Below are 23215 nucleotides of genomic sequence, written 5' to 3' on the forward strand. Positions count from 1 at the left end.
GGGCATCAGAGTAGCTCTGGCAACTTCCTCTGAGTCTACCAAGGTAGAATCCACTACAGTGCGACTGCACCCACTATCCCTAAGAGCTGGAGTATCCACTCCATTGATCAGCACACTGTCTTTAAAGTAGTGCTTGGTATTATCCGGAATCCTAGCATAAGCCTCTGCGACTTTAGGCTCCCAGGAACCCAGGGACACTAAAACTACCTCAGCCTCTATTCCGCTGGGAAATGAGACTGAGGAGAAGGATGCTCCTGTAATCTCTTCTTCCTCGTAGGAGGAGAAGGCCAGATTAGCGGAGGGGACCCCCAAAGGTCTAACCTTACTACGGGGATCCCCCTTCATGTGGTCAGTTGCTCCACAAGAAAAACAAGCCCCAGTGGGTCTGTTTACGTAGGGAGGCTTATTGTAACCAGAGTTCTGTTTCGGAGGCTGACCTCCACTACCCTGTGAGTTCTCTTGTGTCTTACCCTGGTTTTTCTTTTTGTGGCCCTTATGGGAAGAAGATTTAGCAGATTCCCCACCCTCCATATCTTTGGACTTTTTCCCTTCCTCCTGCTTACCAGGATGAGTTTTGTCCTTATGGGACACTCGATGTGACACCCATAAGTCTGCTGCAATGGCCAGCTCCTTAGGATCTATCTCCTTCGAATCGGCCAAATGCTGCTTAAGCTCCGGGGAAGAAGAAGCAAAAATATGTTCTAGCATGACAAGATTTATCATGCCTTCGAAGGTAGAAACCTTATAACCTTCGACCCAGCCAGTTAAGTTTTTCAAAGATTCAGCGACATAAGATACCCAAGTACCACCTTCCTTTTTCTTATACTCTCGAAAACGCTTTAAATATTGGGCCGGAGTCTTCCCAAACTTTAAAATGAGAGTTTGCTTTAACATTGCGAAATCAGCTCGCTCAGCCTTCGACATTTCCATAATGGCACTACAGCCAGAATGGGGCAGTCTACTGAGCAACCACGCAATCTTATCAGCATTGTCAACTTCTTGAACCTCGCATGCATACTCAAACGCATTCAGCCAGTCCATAATGTCATTCCTTTCTTCATACACACTGAGCAGATCTTTCGGAAACCGTGGATGAGAGGAAGCCCCAGACCCATGTCCAGGACCCTTGGACCCATTTGCAACCTGAAGCTTGGCCAGTTCCAACTGGTGATCCCTGTCTTTCTGTTTTTCTGCCTGTTCGATTTTTAGTTTGGCTATGCTGAATTCAAGCTCCTGCTGCCTAAACCGCAGCTCTTGCTTCTTGAATTCAAGCATAGCCTCCCCATCAACACTGGCAGAGGAAACATTAGACATCTCGTCCTCCCTGTCCTCGTGGTCGCGATGGATCAGTGCAGCGGCAGAACCGTCGGTTCTACCAGTGAGAGCAGCCCCACCACCTTCTGCACTGTCCTCAGAAGTTATAGCGTCAAGCTGCGCTTCTTGCCACGCCACGATTCTCTGGATCATTTCCAATTTTGTGCCTTGAGAGGAAACACCTCTCTCCGCACACATCTTTTTCAGCGTTTCTGATTTGGAAGCATTTAAAGTTAACAAGGTATTTGCTTCCATACTGTTTGATAGGACTATGGCCTTTTTAAAGTTATATTACAACAATTCACTACGTGTACTGTTTGGAATAACCTGAAATGCCTTAGTTCGAGCGCAACACTGGATACCTTCAGTCGTATCCCACCGCTGTACACCAATTTGTTAAGACGGATTTCTGAACTCTGTCCTGGTGGCGCAGAAGTTCAGAAGGCCAACCTAATTACTTGGAACAGGGTAACCTCTGGACAAGCCAGACCAATCAAGGTAGCGATCGCGGCGGTCAAGACTAGGTCTCAAGAGGGGTGAGGGTGACTGAAAGCCCGCAATGAGCACACAAAGCAAGAGCGCTTACAAACTACTCCAAACAGTTGTTATATCAAAAATAGATACACATTTATTTTAAGGCCTTTAAAATAATGACCGTAGCGTTAAAATCACAATATCACAATATTAACCAACACATACCATATCAACACAATATATATACAAATACACAGTCGCAAGCATTTAAAGCACGAAATATGTAGTCCACCTGAGAGGAAAGGAAAACAGGCAGTGCGATAACGCTTTAGACTCAGTTCGCCTTCAGAGGCACCTAACTAGATGGAAGTCCGAGCCCTGCGAAGAGTGGAGCCTTGTGCTCAAAGTACCTGCCACGCCGGTGCCAACGGGCAAAAGGGGAAGCTCTTCGGAGGAAGTCAGGCAGTTCGGGTTAGTGCACAGCAGAAGAAGAACAGGTTCCGCAACTCAAGCGCAGCCTCCACAGCGAGCAGAAGCAGAGCGCGAGTACGGACAAAAGGGTGCTGTTTTTACACAGCGGGGAAAGGCAATGGGCGACTGCAGGAAGGCGACCAGATCCTAGCTAAACTACTCACCGGTCCCCGAAGCAAGCAGACCCAGGCTTCTCCACGTTAGTTTCAGCAGCTGGCAGGTTCAGAAGAGCAGGGAACGCCTCGTAGTCGTGTAGAGCAAAAAGACGTCCCAATCAACGAAACCAGCACAGTTTGTTGCCGCAGCAGGACAACGGAGCGGCCGTGTGTATTCGAGCCAAATGTACACTCCTCCCTTCAGACTTGGGAACGCCAAGTGTACGAAGCGTGGGAGAGTGACCAGGACTCGAAATACAACACAACCTGGCGGCAGTTACAGAGCAGGACTCCCTTGTAAGCTGGTCAGTCAACTGGATGGCCCAGAGACACTTCCGAAGGCTTACTTGGCAGGAGATGATGAAGTCGCCGGGAATAGCTGTTCCTGCTATTCCAAAGGTCGAAGCACCAGTACAGGCCTTCTGGTTCGATCAAAGGAGGAAAGGGTTTCACAGGACGACAGCAGTGCGAAGGAGGATTCCTTCAGCGGGTCACCAGCGATTCCTCGGTCCAGCCTCTTGGTTGCAGGATACTTGGCTCCTGTATTCCTTCGTTCGTGAGAACTCAGGAGATCGACATGGTAGTGGTGTTTCCAGCTCCCTCTTATCCACGGTTCCCTTCGCGCCAAAACGGAGGGGAGCCAATGGGAGGTCCGCTCATCAACACACATACCATACGTGGACCAATCACGGACCACGGTGGTCCCAGGCATTCACACCACCCTAGACTCTCTGGCACCCAGGATGTGTATTGGGACCAGACATCCCAGCCCACACCCTGGAGGCACACAAACGACATGTAGAAGCCCGCGAAAGCAACCACGTTTCGCGGGAAAGTACATGCCCAAATAAGGAAGGCCCCGGGTCGCTCGACCTGGGGAAGGTGAAGGGCGCAGGACGGTCAGTGGACAAGACAAAGGAGCCTCGTGGTCTGGCCATTTTGGGAGCCAGGCCACCATTTTGGGTTCAGTGCGAAAAACGTGCTCAGAACGCCAAAAGGAGCTCAAAATAAACAAAACGATCGCTGCCACCATTCGAGTCCCTGAATGACTTGCACCGATCAAATACCATCCTAAAAGAGTATCTAGGGCCTGTAGAAGGCTAGAGACCCAAGAGAGCTGTAACTTAGCTTACAGTGCCCTCTTGTGTCATGTTGCACTAAAGCCGCAACACGATAAAAGAAACTACGGGAAACAGCGTTCCCCGGTACTGACTGTCTTAAGGGCATGTCAGTTTCCCCGTAAGAAGGAGCGAAAGCCCAGAGGAGTGCAGCAGAAGGCTGCACTTCTCTGGCAAAGTCAAGAACAAGGTGCAAAACAACAGCAAAAAGTTTAGGGGTTGCCACATGGAAGGAAAATTACCTACAATTACGAAATCTTTCCTAACACCCAGCACTCACAGTCACTGAGTCAGAGGGGTGCCTGTGCTGAGAGACGGGTAGTGATGGCCACTGAAAGAGCTGCATTTATTAGAAACAAAGGCACCAGCCCAAGACAGCTTCAATACCTACCTTCCAGCAGCAGAGCTCAGCAGTAACCCCACAATGTGTTCCCCAGCCAGGCCATGCATTCGCAGACGCCCACAACCTCTAAGGTGTTACTGCTCTCCCCACCTGCCTCTGGTAAATTCCGATCTGAACATCGGGTGTCTCATGACATCAGTGTCCACCCCGGCCTGTCTCATTGGACATTAATCCACACTTGTCCAATTTAACGCTCCCGTTATCTTGCTTTCACAAACTCTTACACTTCACACACTTTCAAGTCCTTCCCTTTACAAATGGCTGCACCCGGACACATGTAGAGACATTCCATGTGCACAGCAAAGCACGCGCCTCTTATTGGTGTTTGATAGGCCCCGTTGCATGCACTGAAGCAGGTAGGGATTCAACTATTAAAGGTAGGGATTTGGCAGGCACTCAAGGCGCCTGGCTTCTGCGGGAGTCAGTTCACTGTATGGCTGTAGTTCAACCTGCAAGGCCAGCCACAGACAAGCTGAGCTCAGTTTCAAAAGGGGCTTTCCATTGATTTGTAAGGTGGAGAGGAGGGGTGGAAGGCAACCGGTGTTCCCGCCGCCTTTCTTCCTCCATGTCCAGCATTTCCGCCGGATGGATTTTCATGCTGGAGCAAATGCTGGAGATTCCTATGGGGTCCGCCTGCTTTATGCCTGAGCATAAAGTCGGGATCCATTGTACATGCTGCCTGGCATGCCTACATAGCAGGCAGCGTGCACAATTACAATTAAACATCGTCCGACATACAAGCATGTCCGACAGCCTTGATTTATAATTTTGAACACTGCTTACCATACAGGTTAAGCAGCATTCACAATGAAAGCATGACAGGTAGCATTTAATTGCAATTGTGAGCACTGCTTGCAATGCATGCTAGACCGTGTTTACTCGCTTTGTACGGGCCAGTGTAAAAGTTCAGGGCAAAAGGCAGTCTACACGCGTATATGCCGCGGTTTTCCTCGCACGTTTGCGCTTCACTGTGCAAATGATGAACACTTGGCGGCAGGGCGCCACCTACAAGCATGTCAACATATATAACGGCTCCCCTCTGCCAAATTACGCATTTGATTAAAATGGCTTCCGAGAGGTCATTTTAAACAACCTGTTCGGAAAATGCACACGTGCCAAGCATGAACCAGGTCATTTCAGTTGATTTGTGTGGCACAGACCGTGCACGGATTATACGTTTTGATTCTGCCAACCCCCTTCTGCTACACAAATCCACATACATTTCCAGAAGCATCTGATTTTCATGCTGGATAAATGCATTGAATTGCCATGTGTTTGTCAGTAGACACATTACACAGGCCCACATATAAACACGTCCCTTCACGCACGTATATGGTGGGTGGCATTTAAGATTGTTTGCATTGTGAAGCTTCCACCTGAATGTCCACACATTGTTTATACCTTGTATTGCAAACAATGAAAATTGCATGGGTGGGCCTGCAAAGAATAGGTCCGATAGTGGGGTGATCAACTACAGCAAGACAGTGCAGGAATGCCTCCCTTGCTTATCAATAGACCGGGGTGATCATAACAAGGTCACATTGGTTGGTGGCAACAGCCATCAGCAAGGTGGTTTCAGTAGCGTCTCCTACCTGCTTCTACTGCAAACAGGTATAGATTTAAGATATGTATGGGAATCACACAGGCCAGAGAGGACCTGTGGGCACAGCACACAGGGCATGAGCAGATTAAAATGGACTAGCCCACTTTCTTGACCATCAAATTCTAGATTGATCAGAAAGTCTCTGCTGAGCAAGAGACAATCTCCCCATCCGATCATTCAATGCATTCTACAACTTGCAAACTTACCTTCAAGCACATAAACAGTGATGTCAGTTACACAGCAGAAGTCAAACTTCCTGTAAACAGAATGCTGACATGTTGCTGAAATCCAGTGCTTAAAATCTAAACGTTGGCCCCAGGGGTTATGGGCTGACCTCAGTGAAGGGGTCATAATGCGACTCCAGAAGAGAAGTGTAAGTAACACAGAAAGAGAGGCAGAGGGGGATAAGTCTGAAATCGTTGAACAAGTCAGCACTGGAATCGAAAAGTACTCTGTAAAGACATCCCTCCTCATCCCTCCTCAATCCACAGGATAATAAAAGGCATGCTCCTGATTGCTCCCTTATCAGCGCGCTTATATAAGCAAGATTTACAGAACTTCTTGCCTTCCACTCACCTTGCGAGACGGAATCCCCAGAGGCTGTCGGGACAATCGAAGCGACACAGCTGCAGAAGTCAATTAATTAAAGGTTGGGCAACTGGGAATGAAGAAGGTCATCAGTGAACAGTAGGTGATCACAGAAGTGCCTGCCTGTTCCTCTAGGTGCAAAGCTTTTGATGGTCACCTGTAGGAATCCTCTTGGGTGTTTTGGACGATGGAGGCTATTTTCAGGGAAAGTCCATCAGTGCCTGAAGAGGATTCCATGGCCACAGCTGTTGCCCGGGCTCACCTGATATCAGCGCAGCTTTAAAGAGTCACTGCTGCTGATGTCCATGTTTGCTCCTGTAACGAGTTGACACTAAGCACCTTCCTCCCATTCAAAATGAAGCAGAAACTGTTGCAGGGGCATGGTCAGTGCCATAGGTGGGGAGGGCATGATGCAGAGGGTGGCATTGACCTCAACTGTGCATGGTGGTGAGTGGATCATGGTTCCCCCATGGAGCATCGTGCAGAAGCATGGTTTCTGGGCATGGACCTCCACATCTTAAGTATTATGCATGATCAATGGTGTTGAGTCTGCCTTATAGCATGGGTGACCCACATTGACTGGCAGAGATAGCACCCGGGCACCACATATGCATTGGGGAGTGTGAGGCATTTGGCTAGAGTGAATTTCTGAGTTCCTTTGCATGTCTGTGTGTGATAGGTATCGGGATGTGTGTGTGCCTTTCATTATGTGTTGTTGAGGGGAAAACTCACCGGTAGGTTTGAGGGCTACTAGGAGTTGGTGGACTCAGACTCTTGGAAGGCCTCAACACCTTCACCCAAAAAGGAACACAGGCCCAGTCAATCACAACCTGAGCCCCTCTCCAGCAAACCTATCGCACCCCAGGTTTGGGCGCTGAGTATTAGTCCACCCATAGTGGACCGTATACCGGTTAGTTTACTGGCTTTCCCATGTCAGGTGTCAGGCCTGGCCCATCCCAATATTGCTATCACTAAACAATGTTGCAGTGTGAGGGTCTTACCATTGGTTCTCGCCCGTTGCTACCCACCCCTAGGATGCTGAACTACGGTTGGCTAGAGCTGACGTCCCCAGGCCTGGGATCTTAAATGATTCTCAGCTCTTGGTCTACCTTCTCGAGGTAATAGGTGTCTGCATCGTAACTTGTGTGCACCGCCAGAGTCTATGAGAGTGCCCTGTCACATCATGAATCATTTGTCTCTTGCTGTAATGACCTTGTTGCAAGCTTCTGAATGGCGGCGTGAGATTTCTCCTCATCCGAGTAAGCAGAGTCACATGTCCATAGACCGTGGTTTGGTCTTCTGTAGCTCAGAATTAGTCTGAATTATGAGGATTTATTTGTCTCTATTGCAGCTGGTGTTACTGCCGTTCAGGGAATGGAATGTCACTCGTATCTGCTGGCCTTGGCTGTGGGCCCTGTCTCACACATCCGCTCTTCTGTTCAGCCTGAATTCGCCTCTGTTCAGCTCTTGCTGAGAGTCCAAGCCCTAATGTATTTTCCTGTAATTTCCTAAGCCATAACATGGCTTCTACATGTTTGTACAATTCAATATCCTCCATATGTTAGTTGTACATGCCTCTGTCAGGTCCCATATATGATCGTGCAGCTCCATAAGGTTAATGGCATATGAGCATCTGCAGGCTGGCACAGCGTCTCTTGCTCCTTGCAGTTTATGCATTGCTGCGGTTAAGCTAGTGACCAAATAACAAAAGCACAGGCAGCATGTATATGTGTCTGTCCTCTAACTTATAGAACTGTTACGCATGTGTTCTTTATGCATTCGGGTGTGTGTTTGTGTCCAGATGTGTGGATGGCACATGTGCTTCCCATCTAACGCTGCTACGTCATGGTGTCTCTAACAACTGTCAATTGAAGTCTCCTTAGTTGCCTCCTGACGTTCTTCATCCACTCTGGGTAATGTTTTGATTGCGTTCTTCTTTCGGGCCATGGGGGTGGATTTGTCCATCCCTCTTCATTCCCCCCCTCTGGTCGACTTGTCGACCAAATCTCGTTATGTCCACTCTTTTGATCAGGGCTTTCATATTTCAATTATTCCTCTGAGGTGCCCATAATAGTTTGTGTGATCATCAAAGGACAAGTGCATGTAGCTGCATACTCCTTTGGGGTTGCACCAAACCCAATTCCCTTCATAGAATTTCGGATCACTGGGGTTTTTCAGCTTTATGGTCTGTGCTGGAAATAGATCACATTGTGCAATCTTTGTCATCAGTCTGCCTCGTTCTGCAACAATTTCATCCTTTTTCTCATATGTTTACATCCATCAGGATCTGCAATCGCTTCTTTAGCTGTTTTTTTGCACCTTCCATTAAATATCTTAATTCCACATACTGATGCTGGTCTCAGTATGAGTGCACCAGCTATCACCTCAATCTGTCTGATAGCCATGATGGCAAGCTAGCCATCTGAGAGAGTTCTGTTACATTCATCATTAGCTGGTATGAATGTCCAACATGAACTCCCGATTTTTGCGCACACTCCTCCTTCTATGGCTTTGTGGAGATCCAGAACATACTGATTCTGGGCGCCACCATTTACTGTCAAATTGATTGTTACTATAAACTCCCAAAGAGTGATCTGAAACCATTTGGCATTTGTGTATGTCTGTATTTCTGGAATTATTGATACAAAGTACATTTGGGTTCTGCTGAATAGTCTGTGTTCTGCTGGCACTTCCTCCAATGCCTATTTCTGAGAAGTAATTCCCCCCTCTTTACACTATGCTCAATTTGGTCTGCTTCCCTGCCTCCTCTGTCTGGGCGATCGGTGTCATCTTTATTGACTTCTTCTTTCATCTGGTGTTGTCCATCTTCAGAAGTTCATCGAGCTTCACATCTTTCTTAGGTACTACCAACAAAGGTACGTTGATATGTACCAAGGATCATACCCCACCCTGATCAGGTAGCAGCTTCTCATATTCCTCTGATCCACATGCCCAATAGTGATCCTTTAGTACTGCCGTACCTGCTCTTATTGCTGGAAGCTGTTCAATTGTCTTGCATCCTATGTTGTCACGCACTTCTACATTAACATTGTTCTGGAAGCAAATGCTGGTGTTTTCAGGTGTATTATTGGCTTCGGTCTCCACCCATGTCAGCAAATTTACATTTGCGTCCCACTCCTTCATGCACTTATTGTTTTCTTCCTGTACCTTGTTCATTGCTGACTGTGCTAGGGTCAGTGCCTTGCTTCCCACTATTCCATCCTCTCATCCCCCATTCGTGTCCACTCATCCATAGATCAATATCTGTGGTGTTTCTCAGCATCCAGGCTCTCTGCCTATTTCCTTTACTCTCGTCCAAAGACATGTCTGCTCAGTTATGTACTGTAAGCCCTCATCTAGCTGCCAATAATTGATCATCATGTCCAATGTCTTTATGTCATTATCTTCATATGGAAATGTCCCTTTGGATATCCATCACAGTGTCCCTGTTCTCCCTTGGAACCTTCCTCATGTTTGTACCATCGCAAGATACATCAGGCACTGGGCTCTTTATGCAAGTTTTTCAGTTGCTATGAATGTTTAGAAGCACCCATTGCGTAGGGGATTAAAGAGTAGACATAACAGCTCTCCCCAGTGGTTTCCTTACCTACTTTGGACATGTGTTTACACCACATGTTGTTAGATACCCGTGCTGTGTCAGTGAGATACATGTCAACTCCCTTCATGTCTGTGTCAACAATGTGCATACGCCTCCTTACCTTATCAGCAGTGTCTTCTCATCCACCTGATATTTTTGTCCCTCCTGCCTGGGTCGGGGTAATGTTAGTAGAGGGTACAGCGGTAGTGCTAACAACTGTATAGAGTTGACAGAAAATAGTTCCCATTATGCCACTGGTAAGTAACAAACACACCATGATGATAATATTTGTTATTTTCTCTTTCATGACCACTTACGCTGCTGGATCCTTGCATCCTCATGAGGTAATAAAGTTGCCCGCCTGAAATTCACAAAAAGAAAAGCATTATTGTGTTAATATGTGTCTGTACACTCAAGCTCTGTGAACTAAATAATTACTAAGTGCGAACACAAACACCGCCACCCAAACATTTCTTACTAAGGGATCTCTCAATGTGGGTAGCACTGGAAATGCGCTGTGTTCAAGTTGTGGGAATGCTTGTGCTAGGTATTCAACAAAAACAAGGAAGTATACTTCAGGGGACGGTGCTCTCAAGCATCTGGGTCTTCTTATATAGTGAACAAATTGGTTAGAGAAACTTTCAGGGTGTTCAATGGGAGGTAGCATCAGAACATCAACCTATACAATCCTCTCTACATTCACGCAGACCTGCATGTACGAAAGAAAAAATAACAACAGACAGTGTTTCACTCATCAATTTCTACATGTGTATCAGTTGCCTCTTCGGCTGCTTGGGATCGTCATACCATAGGATGGCCTGGTTTCCCTAGTTCCGTAAGATCTGCATGCACTTGTAGTTCACCAAGGTCTTGAATGTTGGCCCTGTCAATTACTGCAATTCTGTTGCCAGGTGAGGCCAGCGATTTGTAGGGCGTGATGTTCTGGATGTGATTCCAAACTGTTCTGCCAGCGAGCCTGACAGCTCGGTCGGCCACTGCCTCCACTACATGAGGTCGAGCGAATCTGGGCACGTTCCAGCACCTCCGAAAATTAAATTGCATAGGAGCACTATATCCCCCTCCTTCCCTAAATATTTTTGTCCGTTATCTGTCTCTGTATCATCGGAGTCAATCTCTTTGTTGTCTTAAGGCCTGACCTGGGTCCTCTTTATCTGGCGAGAGATAAAAGAAGCTCTAGAAGCGAAAGAAGTGATATATGCATACATTTCTTGACCCAACACATCTGCACTGTTCTCACAATCCTTCAATGCCCTTGTGGAAGGAGGCAGGGGAAGATGCATGCGCCGTCCAATCACCACCTCGTAGGCATTAAATGGTGGTCGGACCATGGCTTATTGTGCAATTCAAACAGTGCCAGAGGCAAACAGTGAAGCCAGTTTTTCCTGATGCTCTGCTGTTGCATCCCATTATGGGCGATGGACATGGTTGCTCTGCGGTAGGCACAGATATACAGTTGCCTTCACCCGACCTAAGATGGCCACCTGTGTTTTCCGCTCCTGTAATGCTGTGCTACCTGTTCCAGCCTCTCCTGTGGCTTCTCATTCTCCCGATCACGTGGCAGACTTTAAGCTAGCAGCACCTACTCTCCAGTGCATCGCTACTCCTGTTTCAGATGCTTTGTAGGTACGCTCTCTAGGAAACTGCCTTCCTTGCGTCTAATGTTTTCTCTTCTAAACACTCTCTCATTTCAGATGCCGATTCTTAGCGGTAACGCCCGCTCCTTCGCGGCATCAAATGCTGCAGTCCGATCGTACAGCAAAACTTCGCCAACACTCTTGGAAACTTCTTTCAGCGATTTCCATCTCCCTGAGACAAGGTAGGACCCTGATCATGCCTTAGCTGAAGCCGATCAAAGTAGGACAGATAGTGATTCCTCTGTTTCCTTCTAGCATGAGTGAAAGCGCAGGCTCGGATGCTCCGGACTTACCTAGCAAGTCTTACGTTATTCCTGCTTCCCAAATCTTCTGTCTTTGTGCACGCTGCATTCAGTAGGTGGCAGTTATTTCTCTCCTCTATAGTAAGTTATCAAAATTCCTTGTACTTACTCTCCTTCTACCTCTCCTTTTAGTCTCATCAGGACACTCTTCCACTCCACCGGAAGATTCTTCACTACTCTTACAGGTGTTTGTCGTTACGCTGTCTTTCTATCTCTTACATATCCTATCTATTAACCCCTCAGAAACAGGCCTGTGTCATTTTCACTGCTACAGACTTTGTGAAGACTTCATCCTTAGAAGTTGTCCAGTCCGAATAATCCAGACCTGTGAATCAGAGTTTGGAATCCATCGCAGACCCGCGCTCTCTATCCAGATCAGGGTTTTCTACCCCAGAGGGTTTCCCTGGGGAGTTTGTCTTTCTCTGATCCTGTGCTCAGCCAGGTGGGGGGGTGACAAGGTTCCAGGGGGGATTTCCTATATTCAAGGACTGCCCATCTGACAAGGTAAGTGGTTTCTGCCTATTTGTCTTCTAAATACGTAACATCTGCTGAGTTTTGGCAACGCACTCCTTCAGGAGTCCTTTCAAGTGTTCACACAACCTGTTTGCTGCCAAATGGTGCGCACAGGCAAATTTGTGCTTGATGTACAGCAAGGATGTGATATGCTGAAACAGATTGTTGGCAAAGTCAAACATCAGGACCTCACACACAACCCATCTTGGGAAAACCTCCTGGACCAGAAATGTTGCTGCTCTGAGTGCATCGGCATGGGAGCATGGCCCAGCCTCTATCCATCTGGAAAATGGTCAAACCACCACTATCATGTGGCAGTGGCCTTGACAAACTTGGATGCAGAAATGGGCCTACAGGTCTTGGTATGGCTCCCCTCAAAATTCTCAAGGTATGTCCTGCTGTGAAGTGCTGGCAAGTCAAATATTTGCTAATGAAATCAGCTACATGTTAATTCAAATTTGGGGAAAACCATGTTTCTCCAATGCGTGTAGCAATGACCTCCTTTCCTGTGTGTTTTGTGTAATGCAATTTTGCTAACTCACTTGTCTCGTCCTCCTTCAGTCTTTCCAATATAGTCCGTGTTCGTCTGAACCCATCAGTCTGGTCAATTGTTAAAGAACCGTCAATGTACAGCACATCTCCCCATTCTAGTGTATCTTCCTCCATCATGTGTGTTTCACTGAACACCTCTATGTTCTTGGTGCATTCATGTGCATACTCTCCTGCCTTGAGAGAGTCTGCCAAGAATAGTGCTGAGTTTACAGTTCTGCATCTTACTATCTTCAGTCCTACATTTGATAGCATCACTTCATATCCTAATACTCCTTGTGTAGTCAGTATGATCTTTGGCTGAGAGCGGCACCCCATTGTCACTGCTGTTGATTTCTCTGCTGCGAATGCCGCTGCAGCCAATGATTGTTCACACGGATGATGTCCTTTCATCACTGGGTCATGCTGTCCACTGTAGTAAGGAATTGGCTTATGGGCCATGCTTGTCTTTTGTGTCAACCGCCTTCATCACTACACTGTCAGTGTGTGAACACACGAAAAACTCCTTATAGTCTGGGGTCACTAACACTGGAGCTGTGCTTATGGCCTCTTTCAGCTCCTAGAAGGCATTAGTCATGTCTGTGGTCCATATTAATGCCTTTGTTCCCTTTTGGGCCCCTTTCGGTGCAGTCAATAGTGGTCTTGTGTATTTGCTGGAATCAATGACCCATGCTCTGCAATAATTGCACAACCCCAAGAACTGGTGCATTCCTTTGACTGTTTTGGGATGGGGTCTTTTGGGTATTGTATCTACTCTCTTTGGGGCAATGTGTCGCCATCCTTAGATATCATCTGTCCAATGTAGAGCACCTCTTTCTGACAGTACTGTAGTTTGGCCTTGTCTACTTTGTACCCTTTGTCAGCTAACACTGTCAGCATGTGCAATGAGTCCTTCCTGATCTTCTGTCTTGCTGCAAATCAGAATGCTGTCTACATACTGTAAAGCTGTGCTCTCCGTCTCTGTGTTTCCTAGATCCATCTGGATCACTCTGTTAAAGATGGATGGTGGCTTGCAGTACCTTTGAGGCAAACGAGTGTGGTTCCACTTCTGGTTCCGGTACATAAAGCTGGTTAAGCCTTGTGAGTCTGGGTGTAGTGAATGCATTCTTAAGATCAATGACCATGAAACATGTGACTTCCGCTGGGATGCCACACAAGATTGTTGCCGGGTTCGCTGCTACTGGGTACTCTGCTTCTATAATGTGGTTAATAGGTCTTAAATCCTGGATAAAACTCCATGACCCCTCGATGGCCTTACGCACAGGGTACACTGCTGTGTTACATGGAGATTCGGATGGTACTAGAATGCCTCTCTCAATGAGTGCATTGATTGTCTCATAGATGCCCTCATCAGCCTCTTTGCTCAGGGGATACTGCTTTACCCTTGGAAAAATTGCTCCTGGTTTCAGTTTAATCTTTACTCCCCCTATGCTTTTTATGCTGCCCACCTCATAAGGACTTGTGATCCGCAAACCTGTATGGTACCTAGGCCATGGCTTGCTCCCAAAATCCTGGTGGTGCTTCTAGTGCCATTGCCATTCTCTGTGACACCTCTCTGTAATTAATCTGTAACCATAATGTTACACTCATATTGAACACCGTCTCCAATTCCAATCTCTCTTCTCTGAAGAGCTCTTCATCTGTCACTGTTGTCAACCTGCACGCTTCTGTAACTGCAATTATGGCTCTCCATCCCCTGCCCGTGTCATCTACTGCATGCACTGCAATCAAATCCTCTCTTGCCAATACTCCCTCAATCTCGATGGACACTATCATTCCCTCTGGCTCATCCAATGGTTTCTCCAGCCTGAACAGATATTCTTTTGGTACGCGCCATAACTTTTCCTGCGATACCTGGCATCCACGCAATGGGGATGTCTGTCCCATATTGAAATATTTTGGGGTCCACTAGAACCCCCTCTGTACTCTGAATCCACAATATGCCTGGACAATCTGTTTTACATTTAACATGTGTATACCTGGTGTTGAGCACACTATGCCTTTATCTGTGAATGAAATGGTCATGTTGAGTCGGCTCATGATGTCTCATCCCAGTATATTTACAGGTGTATGTCGAGAGTAAAGTAAAGGTAGTGATAAGTCGTGATCTCCTTTAGATAGGGAGATGTTATCAGTAAAAGGAGCCACTTCTCGATGCCCCATAGAATCCTTGAGTGTTCATGGCATTGCCTGACAACGCAAATGTCCCTTCCCGAATACATGATCTAGTCGCCCCATGGTCAACAAGAAAGGAACATGTTTTGTCAACTATCGCCACCCCTGTGCGAGTTTCCACCGCAGGGTTGAGTGTGATCGACAGGATGTGACACATCAAGTTCGTCTATGAGCTGTCCTATTGAGGGTACATAGATGTACATAGATAATCCATTCCCTGTGAAGGGGTTGTTCCCCACCATGGTAACCCCTTCCCAGTAGTCGAACTGGAACTGCCGCCACTGTGTCAATGGGTTCCTGCATGGCGTCATCCTGTAATTGTGCTAACTTTTGTGTGTTTCCCTTGATCTGTGGTGATTGCAAATACTGTGGTAGTGGTGCTGCCACCTGTGGTGCTTGTGTCTGTATCGGTTGTTGTGCTGGTGCCTGTGTTTGTGCTTATGGCATCTGCTGATATGTACCCTGCATCTGGCCCAGTCGTTGCTTGTTTAGTGTATAATAACTGTCTTGTCCCCTTTCATAATGCTGCTGGTCTTGCCCTCCCCAATTCTGTTATACCCCTCTGAACCGACATGCCCATGAGATTTGTCCAAGCTGGCCGCAAGTCCAGAATTGTGGTGGCTCCCTCCCTTGTCCTGGAAATTCCCCTGCAAAGTCTCCTGTGCTCTGCGGCATCTGCTGTCCATATCCCCGAAACCCCATTGGGTTAAGATGCATCTGTGGCCTGAAGCCACGCCCCAATGGAATCCTCCCATTCCTCAGAACCCCTGTTGGGGACGGCCTCGTCCCACGAATCCTCCTCCCATGGGTGGTGCAAACTGTTGTGGTTGGTGATACTAATGTTGTGCTTGTGGCCACAAGGGAGCCATGGTTTGGTTAATTTACCTTCTGTACCTTTGGACCATTCTATTCTGTATTTACAGATTTTCTCCTTGTATAGTGGAAGGGTGTTACATAAATGTTGAAGAGGGTCAAGCCCTCCACCGCTGCCCTGATACATTTCAATACCCCTTTTACCTGACCTCTAGTCAAGGGTTTTGATAATCCGCTGTTCAGGGATAAAAGTCACAAGTGTAATAGTAATATGTTCCAATGTCTACGAGTCTCTGTGGCTTTGCACCTTATCAGGCGTGCTCTGCGCACAGCCCCTTCTTCACAATCTCTGCCTCCTCAGGCACACACTCACAATCCTGCGCATGCACCTTCCGCGCACTGCCACTGGGTCACCTCTTCTGCCAATCCCAAGTCCACAATACTAGCTCCTCCTCGTCTACAAATTCTCTGTGTCCTATGTACAAACCCTAAGGGTGACGTCACATAGCTACCAAAAAAACATAGGTAAATTGAATTTTGCGCGCACACAACAATAGCCCGTTACTCTCAGACCCCGCAAACACCCCCACAGCTGCCTTCCTGCTCTCCAGGCAGAGTATACTAATATTTTCTTGTGATCAAACTGCACCCATTGTGATGCTTAACATGTGAAACACCTCTCCCCAGGAGACTTAACCAGTCAATTCACCTTCCGCAATCTAGGATAGCTCCAGCTAACCCTCACGGGAATACCGTCATCTATGACCCGAGCTAAAACGCCCAATTCACAGGAAAACTTTAATTACAAACCTTTAGCTAGGTATGCTTAATTATTATGGATTAGATGATTTGTAAACTTTTTGTAATTCATTTTAAGAATGGGCATACTTGTATATATGTATTAACACATTTATGTGTAAAGTTATATGAACTAAATGACATATAAATAAATAAATATATTTTTAAAATAGGAATTATTAATAAATTATATACAGTGATGTAACATTATGAAACATTCACACTTATAAAAATGTATTCCATTGACAGAAAACCTTTGTTAAAGGGAAGATTTTTCATGTGCGTTAAATCTATGGTAGGGGGCAGTGTTTCTCGTGCTCCTTGATTACAGCTTCAAAAGCACTTCGAATTTGCTCCTGCCTGCAGAGTGGTGTGTTGCAGTATATAGAGAGCACTGTTTTCTTCGAAAGATATGGCTGGACAGCCTTTTATCGCTTGCAAGGTAGCTGCTGGGATTTTATGTCCCACAGAAATAGGCTGTGTGGTTAGTGTATTGGTTGAGGAAGATGAGGTAGAGGAATACAGCCTACTACTTACTTAGAAAGGAACAGCCTTTCTGAGAGCATTACAGTGGTTGGATTTGGTGTGGCGGCGCATGGAGGTGGTCCTGTAGTAGTACTGCCCAGCTTTAGCCTTTGATACATTCCAACAGTGTAATGTTAATGTTAATGTAACAGTGGCTGAACTGTCACACCCATGATTCTCTCTGGGTGCTAGAGGCAGGCACTTCCTATACCTCATCTTCCTGGTCCTCTTCATTATCTTTTGAAGTATTGCGCTTCTTTTGTTGCCTAAGTCCTCCAGCTGGTGGTGGTGGTGGCTCTCGGGAGGAGGGAGGGCAATATCTGATTACTTTAAGATAAATAGCAGTTTTGCAAATAGTCTTCCAAGTATATACTGTGTGTTAGGTTGTTAATGGATAATGAGTAAGAATAGCTGTAGGAGGTGTGCAAGGGTACATTTTCAGTTTAAAACATCCTACATCAGATGGAAATGCAGTTCCAAACTGTTCGCGAAGCACAGAAATGTTTGTGAAGTGCAGGCACTTTCGTGAACACGTCATCATGCCACACACGCAATGTCACCTGACACTGTCTGGAAATTCTGCTATGACGTCAGACATTTGCGAACGTCGACGGAAACAAAAACAATGGAAAACATTGCAAAAAGTGTTCAAAAGTGTTAAAAATGATGCTAGAAGTTTGTGAATGGCAGAGTGCTAAGGTGCAACTTTCTAAATTGGACAAAAATGTTGCTATATTGGGCTAAGTTGTATCAAATTATAGTGCATTGGTAAAAAACCCATGACATTTACTGAACAATCTTTGTCAAATGGACGTTATGGTTAAGTTGCACTAATCGAAACTTATCAAATTCAATGAAAACACTTTGCTAATGGGATGTTATTGCTACGTTGCACTAATGAAAACCTATGAAATTCAAAGAAAAAACTTTGCTAAAGGAACGTTATGGTTACAAGTAAAACCGAAAACCCCCAGAAATTCTGCACTTATGGTAAGCTCTAAGCAACATACCTCGCGCCACCACTGTGCACTGCTAAGAAAAACACCCAGTACATGAAAGATGATGTTACAAATGTCATTGATGACATCACTGATGACATCACATGTCTGGGCCACTTGTTTTGTTTCACTGAAAAAGTGCTGTGTATATAAACATTAACCTTCTTATATCTTCCTAAAATACTTTCCATAAAGTTTGTTTGACCTCATAGTGCACATACATGGGGTAATAAACAGGCCTCAAACACATCATTCATTTGTGCACATGATAATCAAGTCTATTGTTATTGTCGTTTTTTGGTGCTGTTGTTTCTTTCTTCCTTACTTTAGTTTCCCTGTATGTGGCTCCAATTTGTATGCGGTTTTTATATGTATTTCTTTGAACAAACACAAGTGGGTAATACTTTTGAAATTGTTTGCTATTTATTCCATGTTTAACATTATGCAAAACATTGATTTGGTAGCATTTATTATTTTGCTATCGGAAATGACTAGATTAAAAATATTTTAGTTGTAATGGGTTATTTATAACGCACTTAATACCCAGAGGTTTCTAAGCCTGACTTGGAGATCGAACTTGTGTTGCTCTCCATCGACTTGCTTCCAGGGTGAGTGCTTTGGCCCTGAGCTATCCTCCCGAGACTTCCTTGGTACATGCTGTAGGCATTGCCTATGTGTATGTATGATTAGGGTTCTGTATGGATCAACAACAACACTAAAATATAATGTTTTCTTTAGATTAGAACATTCTTTAATACATTAAGTAGTTTAAGATAGATCTACTTATCACCCCTGACATCTTGTTACCAACATTATAAACAGTACCCCTTGCAGTGATGGTTTATCAAAATGATTATAATTATTTTTAAATGTGTCTTTAATAAGGATTTTGGTCCAAAACAATTACCAACTTTGCGAGGCATATGGTCATTTTCCATCGACAAAGTGAATGAAATAACATTCCGTATTCCTTACTTACAAAAAACATAATCCAACTCCCTCCACACCGCCCCTGGTAATGTTTGCCCCATCTCAAACCCCCTCTTTAAACCGTTAGCTTCCTATGACTTCTGAAACACAAATCGTTGGCGCAATGTCACCTCTCTCATGCCCTTTTGTATCAAGTTCCTTTAACAATTCCGGCCCCACTCGTGCCTTCTTCCCCAGGGGGCTCCAAGCTCCAACATTTTTATTCTATCGTATTTTCCTCTTCCCACTGTGTCTTGGGTCTCAGAAATGCATCATTGAATCCTCCTGCTTCCTGAGGACCTGCCTTCCCATGCAGTCCCGCTGTTATTCGTTCCATCACATATAAATGCATTGGAACATTAACCCATTCCTTTTTATCTGGGGTGTGGGCACTTTTCCAGTTTGTGGCTAGGCACGCTCTTGCTGCTAGTAATAGGCCTGAGGCCATTTTGGGGCGCCTGATATGGTCTCATTCTTGTCCCTCCGAGCCAAATAGAACTGTCAGGGGGGATTTAACCCGGTGAATCCCACTCCTTTAATCCACTCCAAAACTTCATCCCAAAACAATAGAAACTTCGGGCACCCCACCAGATGTGCCAATAGTCATCCTTTGATCCACAGTCCCACCAACAAAATGGGCTGACATTCTGATACATTTTGGAAAGTGTGATCGGGTCATCTTGCCACCTATGTCGAAGCTTGATGGCATGCAGATTATATTGACTTGAGATTGATGTCTGCGAGGCACCCCTACACAGTCTCCCTCACAAGGCGGGATCTATTCCCTCTTCAAAGTCCTGTTCCCACCACCCTTTCCATTTTTCTTTGGACGCACTCCTGGTTTCCATGAGGGACCCGTACATTGCTGAAATCAGACCCTTAATTTCTGTTGTGGGGTCTAGGAGTTTTTCGAAGGGAGTGGGATCTTGCTGTTTCTGTTCACTTGCTGAAAGTTTACCAACGGCCAATGCCTCTTCCAGTACAATTATTCAATTATTTCTATGAACCTATCACCCCTCCACACCTGAAAAATCTTCTCCAGCCCGCTTTAAAACATTTCTGGAATCTTTCCGGGTTCAGGATCGTGTCCCTGATTCCCCAAACCCAAAGATGCCCCAATGGGGAGGGCCATTTCATAACTCCCTTCATTTCTCCTCCTATTCTCCAAATATCCCAAATGGTCACCACTATCAGATATTCCCAAATTCTATGGGGGATCCTATCTCTTGGTATCCATAGCCATTACTACAACAGTGTCTGGTTGCAGGCGTAGGTTGTCTAGTGCAATCCATTGGAGATCTCCCTGGGCTGCGAGATGAGGTATCAGAACTCGGTTGGGAGGCCTTATAATAGCGCTTCACGTCTGGCAGACCTATCCCTCCTCTTTCCTTGGAGAGTACCAAAAGATCCCATGCTAGCCTGGCCTTCTTCCCCTGCCAAAGAAATCTCAATAGGGAGCTCTTCGCCTCCTGAAAGTAAGAGTCTAGAATAGGATGCGGAGCATCTGGAACAGGTACAGGACTATTGGGAGGATGACCATTTTTATAGCATTTAGTCGACCCAACCAGGATATTGTTAGTTTACTCCACTTCACCAATTCAACTGTAAGCCTGGACATCAAAGGGAGGAAATTAGCCTCGAAGAGTTCCCCCATTACCCTAGTGACATTGATTCCCAGATATCTTAACGTTCCCAATCTGACCTGCATCCCCTGTCATGCGAACCTACTCGTTTCTCAGTTTCTATCCGTGTACAGAGGGCAAAGGACTGATTTAGAAGTATTGAACCTAAAGTCAGCCAGGGATCTGTATTGCTTGATCAGCTGAACCACCACTGGTATGGACATCAAGGGGTTCATTATGTGCAGTAGCATGTCATCTACATAAGGTGCAACTTTATATTCCATCCTTTCACTTTAGTATCAGCTCTAATCTTCTGAGCGAGTGGCTCTAATGAGAGTGCGAAAAACGTGGGGTGAGAGGGCACCCCAGTCTAGTCCCCCAACCCAACCCAACAGGAATAAAGCCCATTCACCACTACAAACACCCTAGGGGAGGTGTACACAACCATAATCCCACAGAGAAGACCACATCCTATACGATATTTGATGAGCAATGCTTTGAGAAACTCCCATTCCACCCTGTGGAAAGCCTTTTCACCATCAACTGAGGGATGGGCGGGATCCCTGTTTACACCCCGGACTTCATGCATCAGGTGTAAAGTTTTCCTCATTGTGTCTGCACCCTTTCGACTTTTAATGAAACCCACTTGGTCCTGGCGGATTAGACAAGGCATGTATCCCTCCAACCTAGTCGCCAGTACACAGGTGTATATCTTGGCATCTATGTTAAGAAGGGAGATAGGTCAGAATGCGTTGTATTTCTTGGGATCCCTCCCCTCCTTGGGTATCACTGTGATGAGTGCCCTTGTGAAAGACTCTGCGGCTTTACCCATATTCATTACGTCATTGAACAGTTTTGTCATAAATTGCAATAATATGTTGAGGAAGGATTTGTAAAACCTGCCGTGTACCTGTTGTCCCCCGGGGCTCTCCCCAGCGACATGCTCCCCACCGCCTTCTGAATTTCTTCTGCTGTTATGGGGGCTTCCAGAATAGTGGACTCATCATAGGTCAGCCTGGGTAAGGGAATGTCCACCAGATACTCTTCAATCCCTCCCACCCCCGGTGTACACTCCGATTTGTATAGCGGCTCGTAGAAGGAGGCGAATGCCTTATGGATCCCCTGCATAGAGGACTTGTATGCTTCCCCACTCCCCTCAATTTCCACAACCCATCTTTCTACTTGCTGCCCTAGCCATCTCCAGTTGGAATACAGATTCCTTCCATAGGGACTCATTGCATCTCCATCTTGTGCCCCTCGGGTTCATACCCAAACAGCTCCGATCCAATGTCACCATATCGTGTTCGAGCTAGGGGATCGGGCAAATCTCAGAGTAATGCGCCTCCTCGCACAAATCCCTTGAGAAATATATGTAATCTATCCTTGTGAAGGTTCCTTGGGGGTGAGTAAAAGGTATATTCCCTCTCCTGTGGGTAAAAGTGACACCACATATCCAACCACCCATACAATTCAAGAGTCTCCTGGATCTGCCCATATCCTGGCTTCACCAATTCTTGGTTCCTGTCATGCAATCCATGTCTGTCTAACTTCACATCCGCCCATATGTTAAAGTCACCTCCAATGATAAGGTGTCCTAAACTCTCAACCAATATATTCGAGAGAATATTCTTCAGAAATCTCAGTTTCCCCTGGTTGGGTGCATAGATTGTGAAAAACATAAAATGCACCTTTTTAATAGTACCATCAATGCCCTCTCCTCCACATCTGACCAGACCGTGGACACATCCAACTTGAGAGCTCTACAGAATAAGATACCCACTCTTGCTTTTCTTACTGGACCTGAACCCCAATATAATTGTCCAGCCTAGCCACAAGGAATTCTTCGTTCCTCCCCTCTACAGAATTTAGTCTCCTGGAGAAACAGGATGTCTAGCTCAACCCTCTGGAATTCCCTTGGTGAGTTCAGACCCTTAACATTAAGAGTGCCAATCCTCATCCGGCTCTCTTGGGCCCCTTTACTTGTGGTCACCATCATGTTACCCCGCTTTGAGTACCTCCTCAGGGACACCTGTCAAGCATTTGCATAACAATTCAAACTTCATCATAGGGAAATAAACAAGGAAAGAAAAGAAACTTGTACCAGCCCTTCCCGCTCCGACCGCATACTCCCTTCCTCGTTCCCTTGCCTAACCCTGAGCGGCACCCGGCTCTCGCCAGTTAACATTACTACTTTGAAACCAGAACACCAACAGGACCCATACAATAGGAGCCCCACCCCACAAACCACTTGTCTCCAGAGCCACATTCCTCTACCGCCTTTCCTCACTTGACAACAAATAACCGGTACTTGCTTCCGCCGTCTCTTCAGGAACACTTTCTTTCTAGGTGCCAGGCAGCAATCTGTCATACAGTAATATCCCGCCCTGGCTGTCCCCTTTGAGAGAGCTGTCCCCTCCCCAGTTGTCCAGCACCTAAGAAAAAGATACAACACAAGCTTCGATCAGGTCTCTGTGGCTGCGGCTGCATGAGCACAGCCTTCAGTTGCGTTTCCCTGGGCTTTTGCTCACTTGTTATGAGGAAACTGACACATCCTTCAGACTGTCAGTACTGG

The sequence above is a fragment of the Ambystoma mexicanum genome, chromosome 3p (assembly GCF_040938575.1).
Source record: "Ambystoma mexicanum isolate Mex_15411 chromosome 3p, UKY_AmexF1_1, whole genome shotgun sequence".
Taxonomy (NCBI): Eukaryota; Metazoa; Chordata; class Amphibia; order Caudata; family Ambystomatidae; genus Ambystoma; species Ambystoma mexicanum.